General features: G+C 42.3%; 1 protein-coding gene across 1 annotated transcript in view; it reads right to left on the bottom strand.

Annotated features, from left to right (window-relative positions):
- RAB1A (RAB1A, member RAS oncogene family) overlaps positions 1 to 23,524 on the bottom strand; it is a 117,729-nt gene that overhangs the window by 61,361 nt on the left and 32,844 nt on the right. The window lies entirely within an intron of this gene.

Genomic DNA, 23,524 nt, shown 5'->3' on the forward strand with positions numbered 1-23,524 from the left:
AACCACCATTGTCAACATGTAAAGCATGACAATTCATTTTCGCCCTACAAGATTCCTTTGTCTGTACCAAAAGGTTCCATTTTTGCTGCTATATTGCTCAACTTATATATGGACCCTCTCAGTATCTCAATAGAACTCTACCAACTAACATGAATACATGCAGCTGTAGCTTAATTTTTTTTTTTTTTTTTTTTTTTTTTTTTTTTTTAAACGGCTACACTTCAGTTCTGCCCTGGTATCTGAACTCTCTTCCTCTACCTCTGCTATAACCTGTCACACATGCTCCTTCACCACCAAAGTGATCAGTCTTTGGTATGGTGCTTCAATGCTGGTCATTACTTTAGGCCTTACTTCTTTCTTTTTAAAGTATCCTTTTATAATCATGTCCTAGGTTATTATATCTGCATTCTAGAGACTGAACTTATTTTAATCAGCGTTTGAATTGTTTCATGTACACTACATTTGCATTAGCCGGATATTTTGATCTCACTGAATGTGCATATTTACTCTGTAATAATTGTATCTTGTGTTTCAAGTATCATCTCCCATAATACAGCAATTTATTTGCAATGATGTCACCATACTACATCGCTTCCAATCTTCTTGCACATTCCCTTTAATGATAATAAAAAACTGCCATGGATGTGACCTTGCTGTCTGCATATTTGTAGGTTTTCTGTTTACTTTAAGATGGGATGCCATTTACACATTGTACATGCCATAAAACAAACAAAATGGTAAAAAGACAGCTTTTTTCAACATTAGGAGATTTTGATTTTACTTAAGTTTGTAATTTGGTAACTCAACTTGGCTGTTTCAAGCTTGTCACATGTATTTATTTGTACTCTACTGATGTACTACATTAAACGTCTGACTAGACAAGGTCCCAAAGGCTAAATTATCACCAAGCACTTCTGAATCACTGAAATTGCTGTACAAAGGCAGCATCAGATGCTTAAACTGCATAAAATTCTATATATATATATTTTTTTTATTAATTTATTTTTTTAAACCGCAATACCTGCTTGTAAGGAAATGCCTCCTTGGCATGGTTGCCCCCTGACTTTTTGCCTTTGCTGATGCTATGTTTACAATTGAAAGTGTGCTGAGGCCTGCTAACCAGGCCCCAGCACCAGTGTTCTTTCCCTAACCTGTACTTTTGTATCCACAATTGGCAGACCCTGGCATCCAGATAAGTCCCTTGTAACTGGTACCTCTAGTACCAAGGGCCCTGATGCCAAGGAAGGTCTCTAAGGGCTGCAGCATGTCTTATGCCACCCTGGAGACCTCTCACTCAGCACAGACACACTGCTTACCAGCTTGTGTGTGCTAGTGAAGACGAAACGAGTAAGTCGACATGGCACTCCCCTCAGGGTGCCATGCCGGCCTCTCACTGCCTATGCAGTATAGGTAAGACACCCCTCTAGCAGGCCTTACAGCCCTAAGGCAGGGTGCACTATACCATAGGTGAGGGTACCAGTGCATGAGCATGGTACCCCTACAGTGTCTAAACAAAACCTTAGACATTGTAAGTGCAGGGTAGCCATAAGAGTATATGGTCTGGGAGTCTGTCAAACACGAACTCCACAGCACCATAATGGCTACACTGAAAACTGGGAAGTTTGGTATCAAACTTCTCAGCACAATAAATGCACACTGATGCCAGTGTACATTTTATTGTAAAATACACCACAGAGGGCACCTTAGAGGTGCCCCCTGAAACTTAACCGACTATCTGTGTAGGCTGACTAGTTTTAGCAGCCTGCCACAAACCGAGACATGTTGCTGGCCCCATGGGGAGAGTGCCTTTGTCACTCTGAGGCCAGTAACAAAGCCTGCACTGGGTGGAGATGCTAACACCTCTCCCAGGCAGGAATTGTCACACCTGGCGGTGAGCCTCAAAGGCTCACCTCCTTTGTGCCAACCCAGCAGGACACTCCAGCTAGTGGAGTTGCCCGCCCCCTCCGGCCAGGCCCCACTTTTGGCGGCAAGGCCGGAGAAAATAATGAGAATAACAAGGAGGAGTCTCTGGCCAGTCAGGACAGCCCCTAAGGTGTCCTGAGCTGAGGTGACTCTAACTTTTAGAAATCCTCCATCTTGCAGATGGAGGATTCCCCCAATAGGGTTAGGATTGTGACCCCCTCCCCTTGGGAGGAGGCACAAAGAGGGTGTACCCACCCTCAGGGCTAGTAGCCATTGGCTACTAACCCCCCAGACCTAAACACGCCCTTAAATTTAGTATTTAAGGGCTACCCTGAACCCTAGAAAATTAGATTCCTGCAACAAGAAGAAGGACTGCCTAGCTGAAAACCCCTGCAGCGGAAGACCAGAAGACGACAACTGCCTTGGCTCCAGAAACTCACCGGCCTGTCTCCTGCCTTCCAAAGATCCTGCTCCAGCGACGCCTTCCAAAGGGACCAGCGACCTCGACATCCTCTGAGGACTGCCCCTGCTTCGAAAAGACAAGAAACTCCCGAGGACAGCGGACCTGCTCCAAGAAAAGCTGCAACTTTGTTCCCAGCAGCTTTAAAGAACCCTGCAAGCTCCCCGCAAGAAGCGTGAGACTTGCAACACTGCACCCGGCGACCCCGACTCGGCTGGTGGCGATCCAACACCTCAGGAGGGACCCCAGGACTACTCTGATACTGTGAGTACCAAAACCTGTCCCCCCTGAGCCCCCACAGCGCCGCCTGCAGAGGGAATCCCGAGGCTTCCCCTGACCGCGACTCTTTGAACCTAAAGTCCCGACGCCTGGGAGAGACCCTGCACCCGCAGCCCCCAGGACCTGAAGGACCGGACTTTCACTGGAGAAGTGACCCCCAGGAGTCCCTCTCCCTTGCCCAAGTGGAGGTTTCCCCGAGGAATCCCCCCCTTGCCTGCCTGCAGCGCTGAAGAGATCCCGAGATCTCTCATAGACTAACATTGAAAACCCGACGCTTGTGTCTACACTGCACCCGGCCGCCCCCGCGCTGCTGAGGGTGAAATTTCTGTGTGGACTTGTGTCCCCCCCGGTGCCCTACAAAACCCCCCTGGTCTGCCCTCCGAAGACGCGGGTACTTACCTGCAAGCAGACCGGAACCGGGGCACCCCCTTCTCTCCATTCTAGCCTATGTGTTTTGGGCACCACTTTGAACTCTGCACCTGACCGGCCCTGAGCTGCTGGTGTGGTGACTTTGGGGTTGCTCTGAACCCCCAACGGTGGGCTACCTTGGACCAAGAACTGAACCCTGTAAGTGTCCTACTTACCTGGTAAAACTAACAAATACTTACCTCCCCCAGGAACTGTGAAAATTGCACTAAGTGTCCACTTTTAAAACAGCTATTTGTCAATAATTTGAAAAGTATACATGCAATTTTGATGATTTGAAGTTCCTAAAGTACTTACCTGCAATACCTTTCGAATGAGATATTACATGTAGAATTTGAACCTGTGGTTCTTAAAATAAACTAAGAAAAGATATTTTTCTATATAAAAACCTATTGGCTGGATTTGTCTCTGAGTGTGTGTACCTCATTTATTGTCTATGTGTATGTACAACAAATGCTTAACACTACTCCTTGGATAAGCCTACTGCTCGACCACACTACCACAAAATAGAGCATTAGTATTATCTCTTTTTACCACTATTTTACCTCTAAGGGGAACCCTTGGACTCTGTGCATGCTATTCCTTACTTTGAAATAGCACATACAGAGCCAACTTCCTACACTGCTGGTCCTAAAAAAGAAAAAAATAGGGGTGAGGGAAATAAACACCCACAGGTACGATTGCAGAACCATATTGCCTACAATTGAAACTCAGTATTCAGATGATACTTTATCCAGGAGACAAGTCTGTCAATCTAGGAAAATGAAAACAAGCATCTGCAACGCAACGGGTCTCGCATTTGCTCGTGTTAGAGCTAATAGCATTGTAAACTCCTAACTAGACTTTTCTTGCGACAAACCATGTACGTAACCGGAAAAAGTGCAATTAACTGTGTAACAGGATCGATACTATGCAAAGCGCTCGACTGCTGCCAAGCAAGATTGCGTTGCGAAAATAGAGAAAAAGTAGTCCACAAACCGAATGGAAAACAGCAAGCCTCACATGTTTTCTGTACTTGGTCAATGCGCCCGAGGAGGCCTAACCACCGGAAAAGGCATGACGTATGCGTGCCTTCCACTAATGAAATCAAGCAGATTCTAACAGGCAAGCCCACGAACCAATGAAAGACATTGACGTCACGTGGACGGGGCTCCGAGCCATTATTAATCCCTAAAGCGTCTCGCTAGCGAAACGCATGCACAAGCGACGCAGGGACGACCCTGGAAAAAAAAAAAAAAGTGGACACATTGATCGCTAATTTTAAAAGGAAAACCAAAAAGACATGCTAGTACGCAAATATTTACCAAGCGTTTTAAAGGCTATCAGATACCAAATGAGAGCACACAACATGCATGTAAAAGTAAGTGAATTTATTAAGTTAGTAAAAACGACCCAAAAGATTTTTACCAGGTGGCGACAATCAACAACCTGAACTCAGCTTTAACCAAGTTGGTTGGTCCTAGTGGAAGACATACAGAAACTAGGGTGAAATAAGTGTGACTAGTCAGTGTTTACTCTTGCTACTGATGTTTCACAATAAGGGCGAGAGTTGAAAAAGGGGTGTTGCTCAGTCTATATTATTATTTTTTTAAATGTCAGTGCATTTTTAGTTGATAAGCAGTTGTAATATGTATGAGATATGCACATTTTTAGACGTCAATATTATAAAAAGAAACGTTTGCAATGTAATAGTTCTCTCGTTTGCTCGAGTTAGAGCTAGGAAAATGAAGTTTGCTCGCAGTCCAACATGACTACAAATATGCAATTATCCATGTATCAAGCTCAATGGCCAAAGCGGGAACAGAACCGCCCTAAAGAAGAACAAACAAACCATTTACCAAAGATAAAGATTTTTTGAAAGGCAAGCCCATGAACCAAAGATAGTGATGGGCGTGCGGTGGGCGTGGTAAAAAGTCCACAGATCGATTACAACACGTCGGAGTGCTAGATGTAAATCAGGTTCTTCGCAGCAGTTTGCACTGATATCAAAACATATTTCCAACAGGGTAAGAATCACTTGAACTTCTCAAAGTATATGGTAGCAAAGGAGTCTGAAAGTAGAATGGTTAGACAAAGATGTGTCTCTCAAGAGTAAACTCTTAATTGTAGACCTTCACTAATAGATGAAGTTAAGTTACATAAGCTGATACACTTGTTTACATGCAACACATTTTCTTTCTTCCGTTTCAGAATCCTCTTTAAAAAGTTCTCAATGTAAGAGGTCACATAAAAGTCGGGAGCTAACAAAAGTCCCTCCTCAGAGTGAGAATTGGATCCCATCAACTCAATATAATACAGCCCAAAAAAAAAAAAAAAAAAAAAAAAAAAAAAGGAAATGTGTCAAGTACAGTATAGGATAGTTACTGAAAACTTCGAAGAAATCAAACATTGACTTTTGAGGACCTCAAAACATCCACCCTGCCACATCACATATATGTTAACATACTGCAAAGTCATCATCTCTGCAGACCAGATGGCCCTCTCAAAGATAAGAAAAATTTTATCACAGATACTTACATTGCACGAAATAACAGATTACATGATTAGCTGAAGCAATTTCTCCTGCAAGTTCTTCTCAAGGTAATTGTGCGACAGTTGATATATTACCATGATGCCTTCCTTACCAAGCAATATATTGCCAAACCCATGCCCCGAATCTGCCTTTGTTGCCATCTGTCGTTAAGCCTACATGCTGAGATGCCTGGTTTGTGATTACAAACATCTAAAACTTTCACTGTTGTGGGTATGTGACAGCACCGCCTTACCCAGACAGGGACTAACTGAATGATTGACAAACAAAAAGTACTTACTTGTAATCCGCTCTGTCAGGGCAACTTTATTAAATCTACTAACAAGGGGAAACACTTGTCTGCTAATTTCATGCTGTCCAATATTCTGTCTTTATTCTCGGTCATCGTTAATTGAAAGGCAATTCACCAAAATCGTGCAGTGTAGTATCCTAAGTTGCAGCACTGCTAGACAATTTTCAAGAGGTGTACCAATTTGGGAAGAGTGATGGACTGTTGCTTCACACACTTAGGGATGTACATCTCTTTCATGAATGTGTACACACGGCATAGTAAGAAAACATGAACGCCTGTACTGCAACATATTTCTATTAAGACAGAGCATGAGACAACTGAGAAGGCACTGATTCGTATCCGGGGATGTGCAGCATGCTACACAGTGGAGCAGTTCTTTGTTGGAAGAGTGCTGATTTGCAGTATGGTCTACGAGCAAAGCACTTGTGTTGGGAACTTATTGCGAATTAGTCATTCATCCCTTCATCATAGATAATTTGCAGTGTTTGGCAGATTTCACTGCTGGGTTGCTACTGCAAGTGCTCTACAGAATATATCCAGGAATGACAGTGGAACAAACAGCAGCTTGCACTGGTTACTGGCAAATACTGTGTAGAGTCCACCAAGAAGGGACAATAGGCAGCCAATATTATGTACTGGATACAGGCAGCTCTATCCATCATTCTTCCCATTGTTCACATTTACCTTCCTCACCGAATGAAAAGTGACCAACCCACAGGCTTACGCTAGACACAAGCAATCTACGTAGTTTGCTCAAATGGATCAACCAGAGGCCATTCTGGAGATTGTATCTGGGCTCCCTGACATCATTTCACTAGTAGATAAAAGGAAAAGGCAATTGTTATAGCATTCTTTGCCTACTGTTGGTAATAGGTTTTCTAAAGTTAAATTGATGCATATAAAGAACGTCTATCGATTTTCTTAAGAAAAGTTACAACATTTTCATAGCCTGGATTTCAGTTGATGCTTGTACGATAACTAGAAAAAAGATGCACCTGTTTGCTTTGCATTCATGAAATATTCTGAGGTTCCATGAGCAGTATGCGTTTGTGGCCAACATGCATTACTTGCCCAAACATTCCCAAGTCAAAGTTCCAAAAGTGTGCAGCACTGCTTCCCAAATGTGAAACTGTATACTAGTGAAGACTTTAATCTGGGTGAAAAGGTTTCTATGCAATTCATACACTTCAAGGACAAAGTCAAGGACTTCACTTGTTCATTCTTAGTCTACTCATTCAGTTTTGCTCCGAATATGCGATGACATAACGACACTAACATACATCACAGCAAATTGAACCACACATGGAAGTAGTTTTTACAAGGAGAAGAGTGGTCATATTAAATGTTATGACAGTTCGCTTTTAGTCCGTAGTAGGTTTGTTGATGTACCAGAAGGAGAAATGATCTAATCAACTGTATGCTCAATATAGGGCATTATGTGTAATAAACACACCAGGAACCAAACAGAAACTCACAATTTTGACCCATTATTGTTTTGGGTGAAATACCTAGGTTAGGTACATTTCCTTTGCTGTGGGGCTCACCTATGTAGGAAACTACACATCGCAAAACACTATATATGGCTAGAAACATTACCTTCAGTTTTGCCTTATATGTGAATTTACACAGGTGGGGCCTACCTTTTATCCAGTTAGAGCTAATAGCTCTGTTGAACTCCCTACTGAACAAGTCCTTGCTATCTGGATAGTCCCTTCCAACTAGAAACAAGCCAAGATTCTGCCTCTTCTTCTTGAAGAAAAAAAAAAACAAGAACTAACGCAGACCCCAATATTCCAAGCAACTATATACAGCTCTATGCTGCTAGCCTTGTCTGAAATTGAGGAGAAGTTTGTGAATCAGCAGTTTTCTAACCACATACACTTCAACAGGCTAGCTCCTCCACCCCATACAGTCAGGATTTAGGCCAAATCTCAGTAGAGACAGCACTTCTGGACGTTTCCAGAAGTGATTAAACACACCTTAGATGCAGCTGGAAAAGCAGTGCTGGTACTGCTAGACCTATCTACCGCTTTTGACACGGTCCCTCACTCCAGGCTGCTTGCCGTCTTCATGACATAGGGATTAGGGGCACAGTGCTGAAGTAGCTGAAATCCTTCCTTGAAGACAGATGAGGTTTGGAAGGCACCTTTTTTGTCAGATAAGAGCAGTGACTAGGTGGGAGCGCCAAGGGACTCAGCCTTTAGCCCAACCATGTTTAACATCTATATGATCCCTTTAGCGGCACTGTTCAAGTGTTTTGGGGGCAAGATGACTTCTTTTCAGAGCTACATGGTGTTGTTTCATTTCCATGTTTGTATGTGATGGTTTATGTACCTAGTTAAGAAGCAAAAGATCGCTGAAAATGCACCGACTCCATAAACGGTTCACAAAAAATAAAACTAAATAAAACTAAAGTCCTCACCACAGAGCTTTGGACCATTCTGGATCTAAACACCCGTCTTCCAGGATTCAACAGTACCCTCCCCTCAGAAGTCTGCGCTCTTCCTATGGCCATCTGGCTAAAGTTCCAAGGGACAGGTGGGCAAAATCTGAAGGCAGATCCTTCTCCCTTCTGGGCTACCAAGCCTGGAACATCCTATCTTCTGATTGATTGGCCTTTCAGAAAGCAACTCGAGACCTGGCTTTTCACTCTCTAAATCAACATCCTGTGCTCTCTTACATTTCCCTTAGTGCTGGGAAACTCCTCAGAGTAGTGGTGTGCTCTAGAAATATCGCTATTCATTCATTCAAATGAGCAGCTAAGCATTTACTTTAATTGATTTTATAATTATATGAACATGGATGATTTGGAGGCATAGTGAACGTTAACACCATTCAGTGCAGTTGCGATCACAGCTCATCGACTTAACATGACCCACTGTTCATCTTTCCCAATATTACTTCTTTTTGGAGCTACATGGTGTTGCTTCATTTCCATATTTGTATGTGGTGGTATCTGTACCTAGTTAAGAAGCAAAAAAAAAAAAAAAAAAACTGCTAATTAACCGACTCCATAAACTGTTCACAGCAAAAGGGTCCTACATTTTTGGAAAACGTTTATAAATCATGAGGTATGGCTAAATTTTTGCCACCACCCTACTCTTCACAAATGTGGTGCAGATTTCTACAGGGGAAGCACGAGAATGAGGGATGTTATACAACTGAGATTCAGCATATTTTCTTGAACTGAATAAATAAGCTGCAGCTTAGTGTGCACTATGATTAGGTGCATCTGCTGCTTTTCACATAAAATAAGTCCTTCTCTCTCCCAAATTAGTTCCACCATGTAGCCATTTTCTAGAAATATGTAGTGTCCCTATGTATGAATGGCGATAGGATGTATGTATATATATATATATATATATATATATATATATATATATATATATATATATATATATATATATATAAACGTTAAGGATCCTTCCCTAAGATTGCTTAGTTATAATAAGCTGGCGTCTCTTAAGACCGTTATTTGCCTTAAATGAACACACCCATGCTATTCAGCGCCACGCTTGAAACCCAAATCAGCCTTGACCAACATTTTCAAACCAGTTCCATTGCAGGAGGGCATGACTAGGGTATGGACAGAGATGTTAAATGCCATGGCAGCTCATCAGCTCTATAACAAACAAAACAAAAAAAACAAAAAAACAAGCATGTACAATGCAATGGGTCTCGCTTTTGCTAGCTATTAGTGTTGTAAATTCCTAGCTTGACTTTATCTTGCCACACAAACTGAAATTAAAAAATAGTACAATTGACATAAGCGAGCCAATTCAAAGTGCCACCACCGCAATGAGCACCAAGGAGAGAGACAAAAGTAAAAAGAAGTTCACTCACAGTCAAAGTTATCGGCAAAAGTGCAGTTATCCATGTAACAGGGTCGATGGCCAAGGTGGTAACCAAATCTCCCCAAGGAGGGACAAACACAAAAGCATTTTCTAACAAAAACAAAGTATTTTTGAAAGGCAAGCCCATGAACGAGCGATAGTGATGGGTGTACAATGGGCATGGTTAAAAGCCCAGACACACACGAACACGTCAGAAAAGCAGCCCTTGCACGCTGCTATGCTCAGCCTAAAAAAACAGTCCTTCCGCCAAAAGCCTACAGTGCTGAGAAAATTCCAAAGTGACAGAATAATACTTACAAAAATATATATATATATATATATATATATATATATATATATATATATATATATATATATATATAGAGAATGTCAGTTACCCAGTGTACATCTGTTCGTGGCATGAGACGCTGCAGATTCACATGCTGTGCATATCCCGCCATCTAGTGTGGGGCTCGGAGTGTTACAAGTTGTTTTTCCCCCCTTCGGCTCCATTGCGTATGGGCGTCGACTCCATCTTAGATTGTTTTCCCCGCAGAGGGTGAGGTAGGAGTTGTGTATATAGTAATAGTGCCCATGCAATATAGTAAGAATGTACATAATGTGACTAAAAGTGATATTTACAGATTTACAAATGTACAAGTTTTAATTTTTTGTCAACTTCGAACGGCTACAGCCTCCCGGGGAGGTGAGATGGTGCATGTGAATCTGCAGCGTCTCATGCCACGAACAGATGTACACTGGGTAAGTGACATTTTCCGTTCAATGGCATGTGTAGCTGCAGATACACATGCTGTGCATAGACTAGTAAGCAGTTATCTCCCCAAAAGCGGTGGTTTAGCCTGTAGGGGTTGAAGTTGTTTGAAATAATGTTCTTAATACTGCTCGTCCTACTGTGGCTTGTTGTGTTGATAACACATCCACGCAGTAATGCTTGGTAAATGTATGAGGCGTAGACCATGTGGCTGCCTTGCAGATTTCAGTCATTGGTATGTTTCCTAGAAAAGCCATGGTGGCACTGTTCTTTCTGGTGGAGTGTGCCTTTGGAGTAATAGGCAGTTCTCTTTTTGCTTTTATTTAACAGGTTTGAATACATTTAACTATCCATCTGGCAATGCCTTGTTTGGATATTGGATTCCCTGTATGAGGTTTTGGAAAGCAACAAACAATTGTTTTGCAAATTTGTTTGGTTCTATCAATGTAGTACATTAGTGCTCTTTTGATGTCTAATGTATGTAATGCTCTCTCAGCTACAGAATCTGGTTCTGGAAAGAACACTGGGAGTTCCACTGTTTGATTTAAGTGGAACAGTGAAATGACTTTAGGTAAGTATTTTGGATTTGTGCGTAGAACTACTTTATGTTTGTGTATTTGTATAAAGGGTTCTTGTATGGTAAATGCTTGTATTTCACTTACTCTTCTGAGAGATGTGATGGCTATTAGAAAGGCTACTTTCCATGTTAAGTACTGTATCTCACATGAGTGCATGGGTTCAAATGGTGGACCCATGAGTCGTGTTAATACGATGTTGAGGTTCCACGAAGGAACTGGTGGTGTTCTTGTTGGGATAATCCTTTTCAGACCCTCCATAAATGCCTTTATGACTGGGATTATGAATAATGAAGTTGAATGCGTAATTTGCAGATAAGCCGAAATTGCAGTCAGATGTATTTTAATGGATGAAAAAGCTAACTTGGACTTTTGTAAGTGTAGTAGGTAGCTTACGATGTTTTTAGCAGATGCGTGTAATGGTTGAATTTGATTATTATGGCAGTAATAAACAAATCTTTTCCACTTATTTGCGTAGGAATGTCTTGTAGTTGGTTTCCTAGCTTGTTTTATGACCTCCATGCATTCTTGTGTAAGATCTAGGTGTCCGAATTCTAAGATCTCAGGAGCCAAATTGCTAGATTGAGCGATGCTGGATTCGGGTGTCTGATCTGTTGTTTGTGTTGAGTTAACAGATCTGGTCTGTTTGGCAGTTTGATATGAGGCACTACTGACAGGTCTCGTAGTGTTGTGTACCAAGGTTGTCGTGCCCAAGTTGGTGTTATCAGTATGAGTTTGATTTGACTCAATTTGTTTACTAGATACGGAAGGAGTGGGAGAGGGGGAAAAGCATATGCAAATATCCCTGACCAACTCATCCATAACGCAGTGCCTTGAGAGTGAGCATGTGGGTACCTGGATGCGAAGTTTTGGCATTTTGCGTTTTCTTTTGTTGCAAATAGGTCTATTTGCGGTGTTCCCCATCTTTGGAAGTAAGTTTTTAGTATTTGGGGGTGAATTTCCCATTCGTGGATCTGTTGGTGATCCCGAGAGAGATTGTCGCTAACTGATTTTGAATTCCTGGTATGAACTACGCTATTAGGCGAATGTGGTTGTGAATCGCCCAATGCCATATGTTTTGAGCTAAGAGACACAATTGTGTCGAGTGTGTCCCTCCCTGTTTGTTCAGATAATACATTGTTGTCATGTTGTCGGTTTTAACAAGAATGTGTTTGTGGGTTATTAGTGGTTGAAATGCTTTCAACGCTAGAAATACTGCTAGTAGTTCTAAGTGATTTATATGAAGTTGTCTCTGCTGAGTGTCCCATTGTCCTTGGATGCTGTGTTGGTTGAGGTGTGCTCCCCACCCTACCATGGAAGCATCTGTTGTGATCACGTATTGAGGCACTGGGACTTGGAAAGGCCGCCCTTTGTTTAAATTTATAGTATTCCACCATTGAAGCTAGGTGTATGTTTGGCGGTCTATCAACACTAGATCTTGAAGTTGACCCTGTGCTTGTGACCATTGTGATGCTAGGCACTGTTGTAAGGGTCGCATGTGTAATCTTGCGTTTGGGACAATGGCTATGCATGAGGACATCATGCCTAGTAGTTTCATTACAAATTTTACCTGGAACCTTTGGTTTGGGTGCATGGCCTGTATTCAGTTTTGGAATGCCTGTACCCTTTGTGGACTTGGAGTGGCAATCCCTTTTTTTGTGTTGATTGTTGCTCCTAAGTACTGTTGTATTTGCATGTGTGATTTTTTGTAGTTGAGTGAGAACCCTAGCTTGTGAAGGGTTTCTATAACGTACTTTGTGTGTTGTGAACACCGTTCTTGCGTATTGGTTTTGATTAACCAATCGTCTAGATACGGGAACACGTGTATTTGCTGTCTTCTGAGATGGGCTGCCACTACGGCAAGGCATTTTGTAAAAACTCTTGGCGCTGTTGTTATTCCGAATGGCAACACTTTGAACTGGTAATGTACCCCTTGGATTACAAACCTTAAGTATTTTCTGTGGGAAGGATGTATGGGTATATGGAAATACGCATCCTTGAGGTCCAATGTTGTCATGTAGTCTTGTTGTTTGAGCAATGGGATCACGTCTTGCAGTGTCACCATGTGAAAGTGATCTGATTTGATGTAAAGATTTAAGGTTCTGAGATCTAAGATGGGTCTTAGAGTTTTGTCTTTTTTGGGTATGAGAAAGTACAGGGAGTAAACACCCGTTCCTCTCTGATGATTTGGTACTAGTTCTATTGCATCTTTTTGCAACAACGCTTGGACCTCCAGCTGTAATAGATCCATGTGTTGTTTGGACATGTGTGTTTTTGGTGGCACATTTGGAGGGAATTGTAGGAATTCTATGCAATAACCATGTTGGATAATGGCTAGGACCCACAGGTCTGTTATTTCCTCACAGTTTTTGTAAAAATGTGTTAATCTCCCCTCCACTGGTGTTATGTGTTGGGGATTTGTGACACTGAAGTCACTGTTTATTTTGCGGGGTTTTGGGACTTTGGAACTTTACTCTAGTTTTAGGGAACTGTCCCCCTCTGTATTGTCCCAAAAAACTTCCGCTCTGATACTGGCTCTGGTATGTGGGCCTTGTTTGTGAGGTTGAGGGTTCTGTGCTCTGTCCCTGAAACCCCCCTCTAAACTGTGTTTTTTGAAATGTGCCTCTGTCCTGTGGGGAGTAGAGTGCGCCCATGGCCTTGGCCGGATCTGTGTCCTTTTAAGTTTCTCGATAGCAGTGTCCACTTCCGGCCCAAACAACTGCTGTCCGTTAAAAGGCATATTCAGCACCGCCTGTTGAATTTCTGACTTGAATCCTGAGGTGCGTAGCCATGCGTGTCTCTGTATGGTGACCGCTGTATTTACAGTTCTTGCAGCTGTGTCTGCTGCATCTATTGCCGACCGTATCTGGTTATTAGAGATACTCTGGCCTTCTTCCACCACTTGTTGCGCACGCTTTTGGAACTCTTTGGGTAGATGCTCTATGAAGTGTTGCATTTCGTCCCAATGAGCTCTATCGTATCTTGATAGCAAGGCTTGTGAATTGGCAATGCGCCATTGGTTGGCTGCTTGTGCCGCAACCCTTTTCCCCGCTGTGTCGAACTTGCGACTTTCCTTGTCGGGTGGTGGTGCATCTCCTGAGGTGTGTTAGTTTGCCCTTTTGCGAGCTGCACCTACTACCACTGAGTCCGGTGTTAATTGCTGCGTGATGTACACAGGGTCTCTTGGTGGTGGTATGTACTTTTTCTCCACCCTTGGAGTGATGGCCCTGCCTTTCACAGGCTCTTGAAATACTTGTTTGGAGTGTTTCAACATTCCCAGTAACATAGGAAGACTCTGGTACTGACTATGTGTGGACGACAGAGTATTAAACAAAAAGTCATCTTCAATTGGTTCTGCGTGCAGGGTGACATTGTGAAATGCGGCTGCTCTGGACACCACCTGTGTGTAAGCAGTACTGTCCTCAGGTGGTGATGGTCTCACTGGGTAGCATTCGGGACTTATCTGATACAGGCGCATCATAAAGATCCCATGCGTCAGGATCATCTTGGCTCATTCCTGTATGCGTTGGGGACTGCATCATTGGTGGAGTGGCCATTGGTGATGGTTGTGGTGAGCGATGTGGTGATGGTGGCGGAGTTACTTGTCTTGCCACCTTTGCTTGTGGCTTTGTGTCTTTCTCTTGGAAAGCAAGTTTCCTTTTCATTTGAATTGGAGGAGAGTTCCGATTTTCCCTGTTTCTTTTTGAATGTGGAGCCTTCTCTGTGTGTAATCTGGCTCCCCTGCTTCTAGCTCCTGCCCAAATTTGTGTCCTTGAATTTGCGAGGACAGTTCCTGCTCCTCAGTGTAGGAACTTGGTTTCGGCATCGAAATTTTCAACCGTCTTTTTCGGCTCCGAAGACACTTTTTTGGCTTCGGTGTTTCGATATCTCGGTGCCGATCTTTTTCGGTGCCGGTTTCTCGATGTCGAGATTGCTCTGACCGGGTGTCTTGGTGTCGAGCCTGTTCTGTGCCGGTATCTCGACCGGAGTCGGATGACTTCGACACCTGCGTGCCCTTTTTCGGTGCTGATGGCCGGTCACCTTATTTTCGGGTTAAGCCATGGCCTGTCGGCGGTGGTGTCCCCTGGGCTTTAATGTATTTTCCGTGAGTTTTGGCCAGGGGTGTTTTACTCACGGTTTTCGGCGTCTGTTCAGTTTCGGCCTCGTCCGAATCCGCGATGGAGAAGGTTTCTTCTTCCTCCTCCAAGTCTTGGTGTCCTGCCGACGCCATTTGAAGTCTTCTTGCTCTCCGGTCTCTTAGCGTTTTTCTCGACCGAAACGCTCGACAGGCCTCGCAGGTATCCTCTGTGTTCGGGAGACAAACACAAATTACAGACCAGATGCTGATCTGTGTAAGGATACTTGTTGTGGCATTCGCGGCAGAAGCGGAATGGGGTCCGTTCCATTAGACTGGATGATGCACGTGGTCGGGCCGACCAGGCCCCGCTGGGGAATCGAAACCCCGAAGGGCCACCGGAGCTCTTAAAAATTTGGTGTCGATCTGCATTAACTAACCCGATACCGAACGCAAACAATACAGTCAAATTTTCTGAGATTTTAATCTACTTTCCGAACCGAAACACGGAGCGAAGAGGAACACGTCCGAACCCAATGGCGGAAAGATAACAATCTAAGATGGAGTCGACGCCCATGCGCAATGGAGCCGAAAGGGGAGGAGTCCCTCAATCTCGTGACTCGAAAAGACTTCTTCGAAGAAAAACAACTTGTAACACTTCGAGCCCAACACTAGATGGCGGGATATGCACAGCATGTGTAGCTGCAGCTACACATGCCATCGAACATATATATATATATATATATATACATATATATATATATATATATATATATATATATATATATATATATATATATATATATATATATATATATATAGATTAGTTGGCTGCTGTGGGTAATAAATATCTGGCCAAACAAAGAAATTTGTTGATCAGACAAGCCAACACAATTCATAGTTGAGATCCGAAACAGACGGCATGTCTTATACATGAATTACTAATGTTTTGGGAAGCTCAGATAACACAGATGATTAAAATACAAGTATTTGCTGGATGCTGCTTAGAGGAAAACATGTTTCTAATACCTTCAACAAAACACTATGCTGTGTTGGTTGTGTTTTTTTGGGGGGGGGCGGAGTGGGGGATAATGTCTAATGAAACGAAATCTGTCAGGGAAACCTTTTAAAAGGTTAAAGGAGAAGTTAAATTACTAAAACGTAACAAACTAAAGTGCGCAGCATAGGAAACAAAACCCTTAAACGCAATAAGAGTCAAATATTGACCCTCTATTTGCCTTTGATCAAGCTAAAAGCAAAGGGGCCTTTTTAAAGATCCCCTGTAAAAGGTCTGAATTTTTTCCAACTCAGGGCTAATGACACTTGGCGAACAGTTTTATTCCCTATACTCAGAAGCAAACCTGCAGTGAATAATACGATATTAGAATACGTGGGATGGCAAGGCTTCGAATCGGACAGCAGGGGAAAAAGTGCTACCCACACAGCAGCAAGGAGGGCATGCAATCGAGAAGGTACCTATACCCCTATTACAAAAAGCTGTTGTAGACTCAATTCAAATTCCCTCAAGTCAGTATATACAAAATATATCCTAAATGAATATTTGCTTTTGGCACCAGATCAGGGTCTATTTGAAAGAGGGAGTGGAAGGTTCAGACCAATGGATGCAATCTCTTGTGGAGGTATGACAGAAAAGCAGAGAGAAAATTGTGACGGAAAAATGGCAAAAAGGCACTCCAACTTACAGGGGCTTTTAATAAAAATAAAGGAAGAAAAAAGAAAGAATCCTGCACAAACTAAAGGTCAAAAAATTATCTGCAATAGTGAGGCAAGCAGGGCAGGTTTTGCATGGACTAAGTTTGGTCCTGCACCCACGGTGTTAAGAGTGGTGCTATTGCCGTGCGCTGACAAAAGAACTAATTGTTCAAGCACGTTTTCTATTTATGACAAAAGTAATAATTCTCATTCATGTCTTTTTTGGTTTGCAAGAATGATAACTCGTGCTAGAAGTTTGTTTACAGCATGTTGACTGCTGCACCATTAAAGAACTCCCCTCTGACCGCCCTCATACCTTCTCCTAGTCCCTTTGACCCTCCAACATTCTAATTTACCTGCCTGCTATTTATAGACCAGATTAAGGATGTCTCTTCTCGCCACAATGATGTGTGTGCCAGCGTGGAGGGATGAGTGGCACTGGGACTATCTCTGCAAGCATCTAAGTCGGCGTCACAGAGAACAAAGTCATCAGTGACACACAAAAGTTTACAGTCTGGTGCAAAGTACAATGCAGCACAGCTTGTTCATAACGAAGGACGTCAGATAAGCAGGCTTATTCAAGGTACTTAATTTCCATTTATAACTTTAGACCCATAAACAGTAATGGAGACAATTTTCCCGTTAGTGTACTGCTTTTTTTTTTTTTAGGTGCAAAATCAGAACGTGTGCAGCAGCTTTATCAAAAGAATCGACTAACTGTACACATAATATCGCCTGTTTTTACGCAGGCACACCTATCTGGAACAAGATGTATGCGAGGTACAGCGTAAACTCTTACCGGTTTAACAGTACATCTATGCTATTCTATTAAGATTAATAGATATTTAAATTATTATTTATATACCAATTAGCAGCCAGCATTACAAAATGTTCCAGCTACATCAGGCAGTTTCCTCCTGTCTGAGGCATTTCCTGGTATACATTAAGAGTACTATTAAGTGTCAGTGAAACCTTACCATTCGAAGCAAAACAAAGCTTAATATGGCAGAATCAACCCAAACGCTCATTTTCTACTTTATTCTTTAAAAATGTCTATTTCGGATGTGCATACGTGTCACTGATTCAGCGTAAAGAGGAAGACTGAATTGAAATGTTAAAGCCGCCGATCCTCCAAACCATGTGAAGCTGAAGAAAAATAAGGCGACGCTAGAGACCTCAAAGGGGCATTTCCCACATAGAATCAACGGACCACATGCAGGGTCACGATTCGTTTCTGGGGGTATCTCTTCAAGTAGCAATTTAGACAGGTTTGGGCCCAGCGAACTAGAACCCCTGGGAAGCATGGGATCGGAGGTAGCAGCAGAGTGAGAGGCCCAATGCCTCCATTCCAAAAATATGAACCTACTCTGCGAACAGTCGGGGGGGGGGCGGGGGGGGGGGGGGGGGGGGGCGGGTTAGGGGGAGAAAGGGGAATAGTGCCAGGATGACCCCTAATAAGTGTATAATACACCGTACCCGGGGGCGGATCCTGCCCTGCATAGCCAGATAGTAACAGTTGAGCATGCTAATAAGTCAATAAAAATGTTGCCATGGAATGTGGAGAGTATAGTCCCTAAACTGGCGGATGCAGATTGGGGGCAGTTTATATATGTCTATTCCAGGAGTTGTGGAGCATTCCCCCCTGTTATCAGTAATGGGTACACTTCATTCTGCACCCACACAGTTCAATCACCTAGAGGTAGGCCTTCAGGGGGCTTGGCAATGTGGGTACGGACAGATTTGGAATCTTTTATCGGGACCCTACCTGTTAACTCTGGGGATGTGTTGGCAGTAAGGGTGGACTTTAGTTGTGGAGACTCCCTGGTATTAATAAATGTGTATGATAGAGTTGATGGGAGGAAAGAAGAAACCAAAACTAAGTGCCATAGAAGACTTCCTAACAGGTTACAAGAGCAAAGGGGAGTTCATTATTTCAGGTGATTTGAATTCCACCTTCGAACTACTCCTATCATTCGACTCAAATTTAATGGCAAGGCAGGATGTGAAATGGAAAATTCCCCACTATAGATCACCCTGCTGTTAAATTATCTTCGAGGGATGCAGTTACGTGCACTGACAAATTTTAATTTTAGAGCAGCAAACAGGTGGACTATATTCGATATTGATGGTAGACATACCTTTAACAAGTAAGGAAGTATCAGGCGTATTAATTACTTCTTAGTCTGAAGGACTGGATGTACGTTCAAGACACAGTGGTCCTTGAGAGGTCAGAAAATGATCACAACACCCTTAGTTGATCACTGACTGGGTTGCTGCTAACCAATGCCATGCTAGACCAGGGCTGCATGCAAGTTGGGAGCACTGCACTCTCGAATAATGGGAAGGCCATCAAATGGGGTTGAGTTCAAACGTACCCGGAGGTCTTGGAGTCAGTAAATACCATAGACAAGAACAGGTGGAGGTGCTGGGTACCCTTGCCTTGTAAGATAGAGGCTTGTTTTGGCAAAGGCCCATGAGATACTTTTTGATAGGATAAGGGAGTTCTTGGTGCAAGATATTAAGTGCAATCATACAAACCAGAAGGTAGCTCCTTGGTACACAAAAGCATATAGGTTGGCCAAAACAACTTCTGTCAGTAGGTAAGGCCAGGAATAGGCCACAGCTCGAAATATGTAGGGCAAAAAAAGAAAACAAAAAAAAAAAAAAAAGAACTGGAGAATGCCAAGAGAATGGGACTGAAATCTAACAAAGTCAAGAAGTCTGTGTAGTATTTTGTCCTGCCACAGGACAGGGGCAGCATACTTCTCCCATAAGTATCCGGCAGGGGGGTCCTGGCCCCCACTCGGTTTTCACTTTCTATTAATGATGTGCGCCGGCTGGATAGTGGTGGCTGCGACGCATCCCAATTAGTGGTCAGGAGAATGCCCACTCTGCTTTTTGCAGATGACTCAGCATCTACTGGCTGATTTCTATCTCTTCTGTAATGAGCAGGGGCTAGAACTTAATAGATCAAAAACTAAATTTATGATATTCCACCCAGAAGGAAGCAAAAAGTATAAGTGAAAGCTGTACATCGACGTAGATTTAGTAAAGCAGGTTCCCAATATGGTCACCTGTATTAAGCTGCTGAAAAAGGCATCTTGACAAAACCGTATCATAAGAGCGTACAAACTGTTGACTCAATCATCTGCAAACTCACAGGATTAATATTTTTCAACTGTGCTGGAAGATAACATATCTCAGCAACATGACAGTACTCTTCTATGGTCTGAAGCTAAAAATCCGACTTGGATATTCACTTGCATTTTTCAGGCAGATCCCCAATGGTTAACTGAGAGGTCTAGTTGTGCTGGACTACACTTTCTAGATCAAATACAGTTTTGTTTTCCTCAAATCCAGCGCCCACTTAAAAGCAAGATAAAAACAAACAAATAAGAATGTATGACAAGAACAGAAGCTTTAGGCTTATATACATGCACCCAAATAAAACAAGCAACCAAGAAGAAACAGGATTTACCAGAAACGGAGATGTGAAAACATTGTGCCATAAACCAGAGGAGTCCTCTTTCTTTTCTGCTCACAACCAAGTACCTCTTCATTTCTTTAAATAGTTTATGCCTATACTGTACTGCTAGTTTCACTCGGGCACCTCATTAGTTTTGCTTCAGACCGTTTGTGGGAATGAATGCATGTGCACAGTTTCTGTGCAGTGGGGCTACAAGAGGCAAACTCCATGCGCCCATCAGTATCCCACACTTCGGTGAACGTTTTTTTTTTTGTTTTTTTTTTTTAACGGTGCTGCAGACTCTATGGAAAGAAGTCTAATCCAACAAGATCAGAAAAAAGTGTGCTATTTCACCCTACCACTGATGTGAAGAATTCTAACTCATTCTTCTGCTGCTATAAACTTTGAACATTCCAACGCAGACTGCTTTTGCCTCCTAAAAGGAGAACGCAGCCTTCCCTTGAAGCTGTGAGGTACAATACAAAGCAGCCAATGTAAAAGCATGAACCAACACTAGTGGGAAACACTCTGCTTCTGCTCTTCTCCAACATACAAACTCCACCAGCCCTCACCATTAAACTATTTTGTGGATTTTGTTTCGAATCTAACCTCACGCTTGGATGAAAGTTGTTCCGATGTCTGCTACGAGAACAAAACTGCAGCATTTTCCTCAAAATTTGGACAAGTCCCTAAAAATTCCTCAACTGGGGGAAGTGGCCAAAGGGGAAGAATTCCACGGTGACCCACAAATGAGATCCTATACTTCAGCTCAAATGGCATTCTGCTTCATGGGGTATAAAAAGGTTTGCTATCTAGGACAAACAAATACTTATTAAAAACAATCTAAAAAACAGAAGTAGGTCAAGAGGCCAAGGTCCGTTTTCCAGCAAAAACTTTAAAAAAGAGGTTTTTGATTTTTCCTTTCTGGACAAGATAAACAGATTTCAGTAAAGAATATTCAGTCTGAGGATTTTTACAAATGCTGCTCTTTGGCCACTTGTCATTCTTCCCCCAAAGTATAGAGTCTTTCTAGAACAGACCAAAAGAAAGATCTATTTCTTCCCTCTGAGACGCAGAAACACACAATATCTAAAAGTATGCTTTTCAGTCATATCCCTGAAAAAAAAAAAAAAAATTTATATTATATTATATATATATATGATATTAATAATATTATATTATTATATTATCTGTTGAGGTACCCTTACAGATAAACTTGGAGGTTTGGCAAGCAACATTAAGGGGGGGGGGGGGGAGTGTAGATATAAAAATGGGGAACTATCACCACAAAGGAAAGAGCAAGAAAACATACATTCTCACGAGTGCTGAGTGAAAGAAAAAAAAGTAGTTCCTCAGTGAGCATTGGAAGAATACAAGTCGGCCAAACAAAAGGATGGTAAAGAGCTTATGCTCCAGAGGAGAGGAAAAATAGGGGGAAGGGAAGCCATCAAATAAAAAAGCATGAAAATGACAGGAAGAATAAAGCCAACTTATTGTATGTATGGGCGGGCTCTAAGTTCACTGCAGGTTTTAAGTATGTTCCACAAGAGGCTTTCACCCAACACAGCTAAAAGCAATCTGGTATGAGAGACCTAAAAAGGGTACAGTAGATTGGGTAGATTGAGGATCAGATCCCATGTGGCCAAAAGAATAAACACATGCAAAGGCCATGCAATTTTTCACTACATCTGTTCAAAACCAGATGTAGTAGCAATAACATCATCACAACCAGCGTTCAGCAGAGAAGTTCAACTGTCCAGCAGACCATCAGACCGGAGAGAAAGAAGTGCCAACAACTTTTTTTAAAAGCAAAGCAGCAGACCTTTTCAACCATTCACCCTCGATCCGCAACACTGTGCCACATACCCATCAGGTGCAAACAAACACTGCTCAAATTTTGAAACAGTTGTATACGCACCTTTTTAAAGAACACCCCGCCAAGACTAGTAACAGTCCACTTCTGCTCTCAGAACACAGCTACACTTCAAACACCTGTTGAATATATCTTTGCCCTGCCTGACTTTATACAGCTCTCAGCTATCTTTTGGTTAGGTTTGCACAATATAAAAGACCACATACATACTTGCATAGGGGAAAGAACCAACTACTCCTGGAGAATAAACCAAACCAGACAATAAGAAAGAGTATGAAATATTAGGCTAAATGGCACACTGCGGCCAAAAACAAATAAGCAGATCAGAAACATACCAGTTGTTAAAAGGTGTGGAAAAGGATTTGATCCGTTACAAAAATAACACGATTCAGAAGATTAAAAAAAATATATATATATATATATATATATATATATATATATATGTACACATACATACACACACACACACACATACACACACACACAGGCAATTTTGTTTTATTAACATTTTCAATTACACAGGTGGATAGTTTTAACAATACAGTAAGGCAGTTCACAACTTCTGAGGGATTATGTTGTCATAGCAAGAGCAAGTGTGAGGTAGTGTAAATCACTCAGAAGATTAGTCTAGGAACTCAGTGGGCAAAAAAAATGTAATTTGCACATCAGGAAACTTCAACAACAGAACAAAGACAACACTACATTTAAAGTAGTTCTCTCGTCTATGCATGTTGGTGAGATGCACAACAGTGTGGACTGTGCTCTTTAGAATAGTCATAATTAATTTGGGCATATCCTGAACGTAGAAGCAGAAGGTCCAAAAAACAAAACAAAAAAAAGGCAAGTAATATGGTGGTTAATTAGTTCCCAAAACAGCAGTTCCACATTAAAAGCCAGTAAATCTCAAGTGGGTCACACAGAACCCTAGTAGAGCCAGAGCTCTAGAAGATATTACACAGTAAACAGTCTAACAACCTGCGCTAAATAGCAACGCAGTGCATACCAACCAGACAGTTAAGTTTAAGCTTTGCAAAGGCAATAGGTTTTGTGTATGTGAGATCTATTGGCTGTCAATGTATTTTTAAATGTTGCACAGCAGAGCAGGTTGCGTTTAAACGTGGCTTTAAGTAAAGAACAACACGTGCTATGACACGTCCAGTGTTGGTCCCGGGATGGAGATTTGTTTTTCCCTTTAAGAACCGGTGTACTGCACCCTGCTCTGCTGTGCAATAAGAATAAAAAAGTGCTGAGGGTGGGGAGCAACATAAGGAGGTGCAGAGGAGAGAGGGAACAGCAAAGAAAAAAAA

Source organism: Pleurodeles waltl, chromosome 5 (assembly GCF_031143425.1).
Source record: "Pleurodeles waltl isolate 20211129_DDA chromosome 5, aPleWal1.hap1.20221129, whole genome shotgun sequence".
Taxonomy (NCBI): domain Eukaryota; kingdom Metazoa; phylum Chordata; class Amphibia; order Caudata; family Salamandridae; genus Pleurodeles; species Pleurodeles waltl.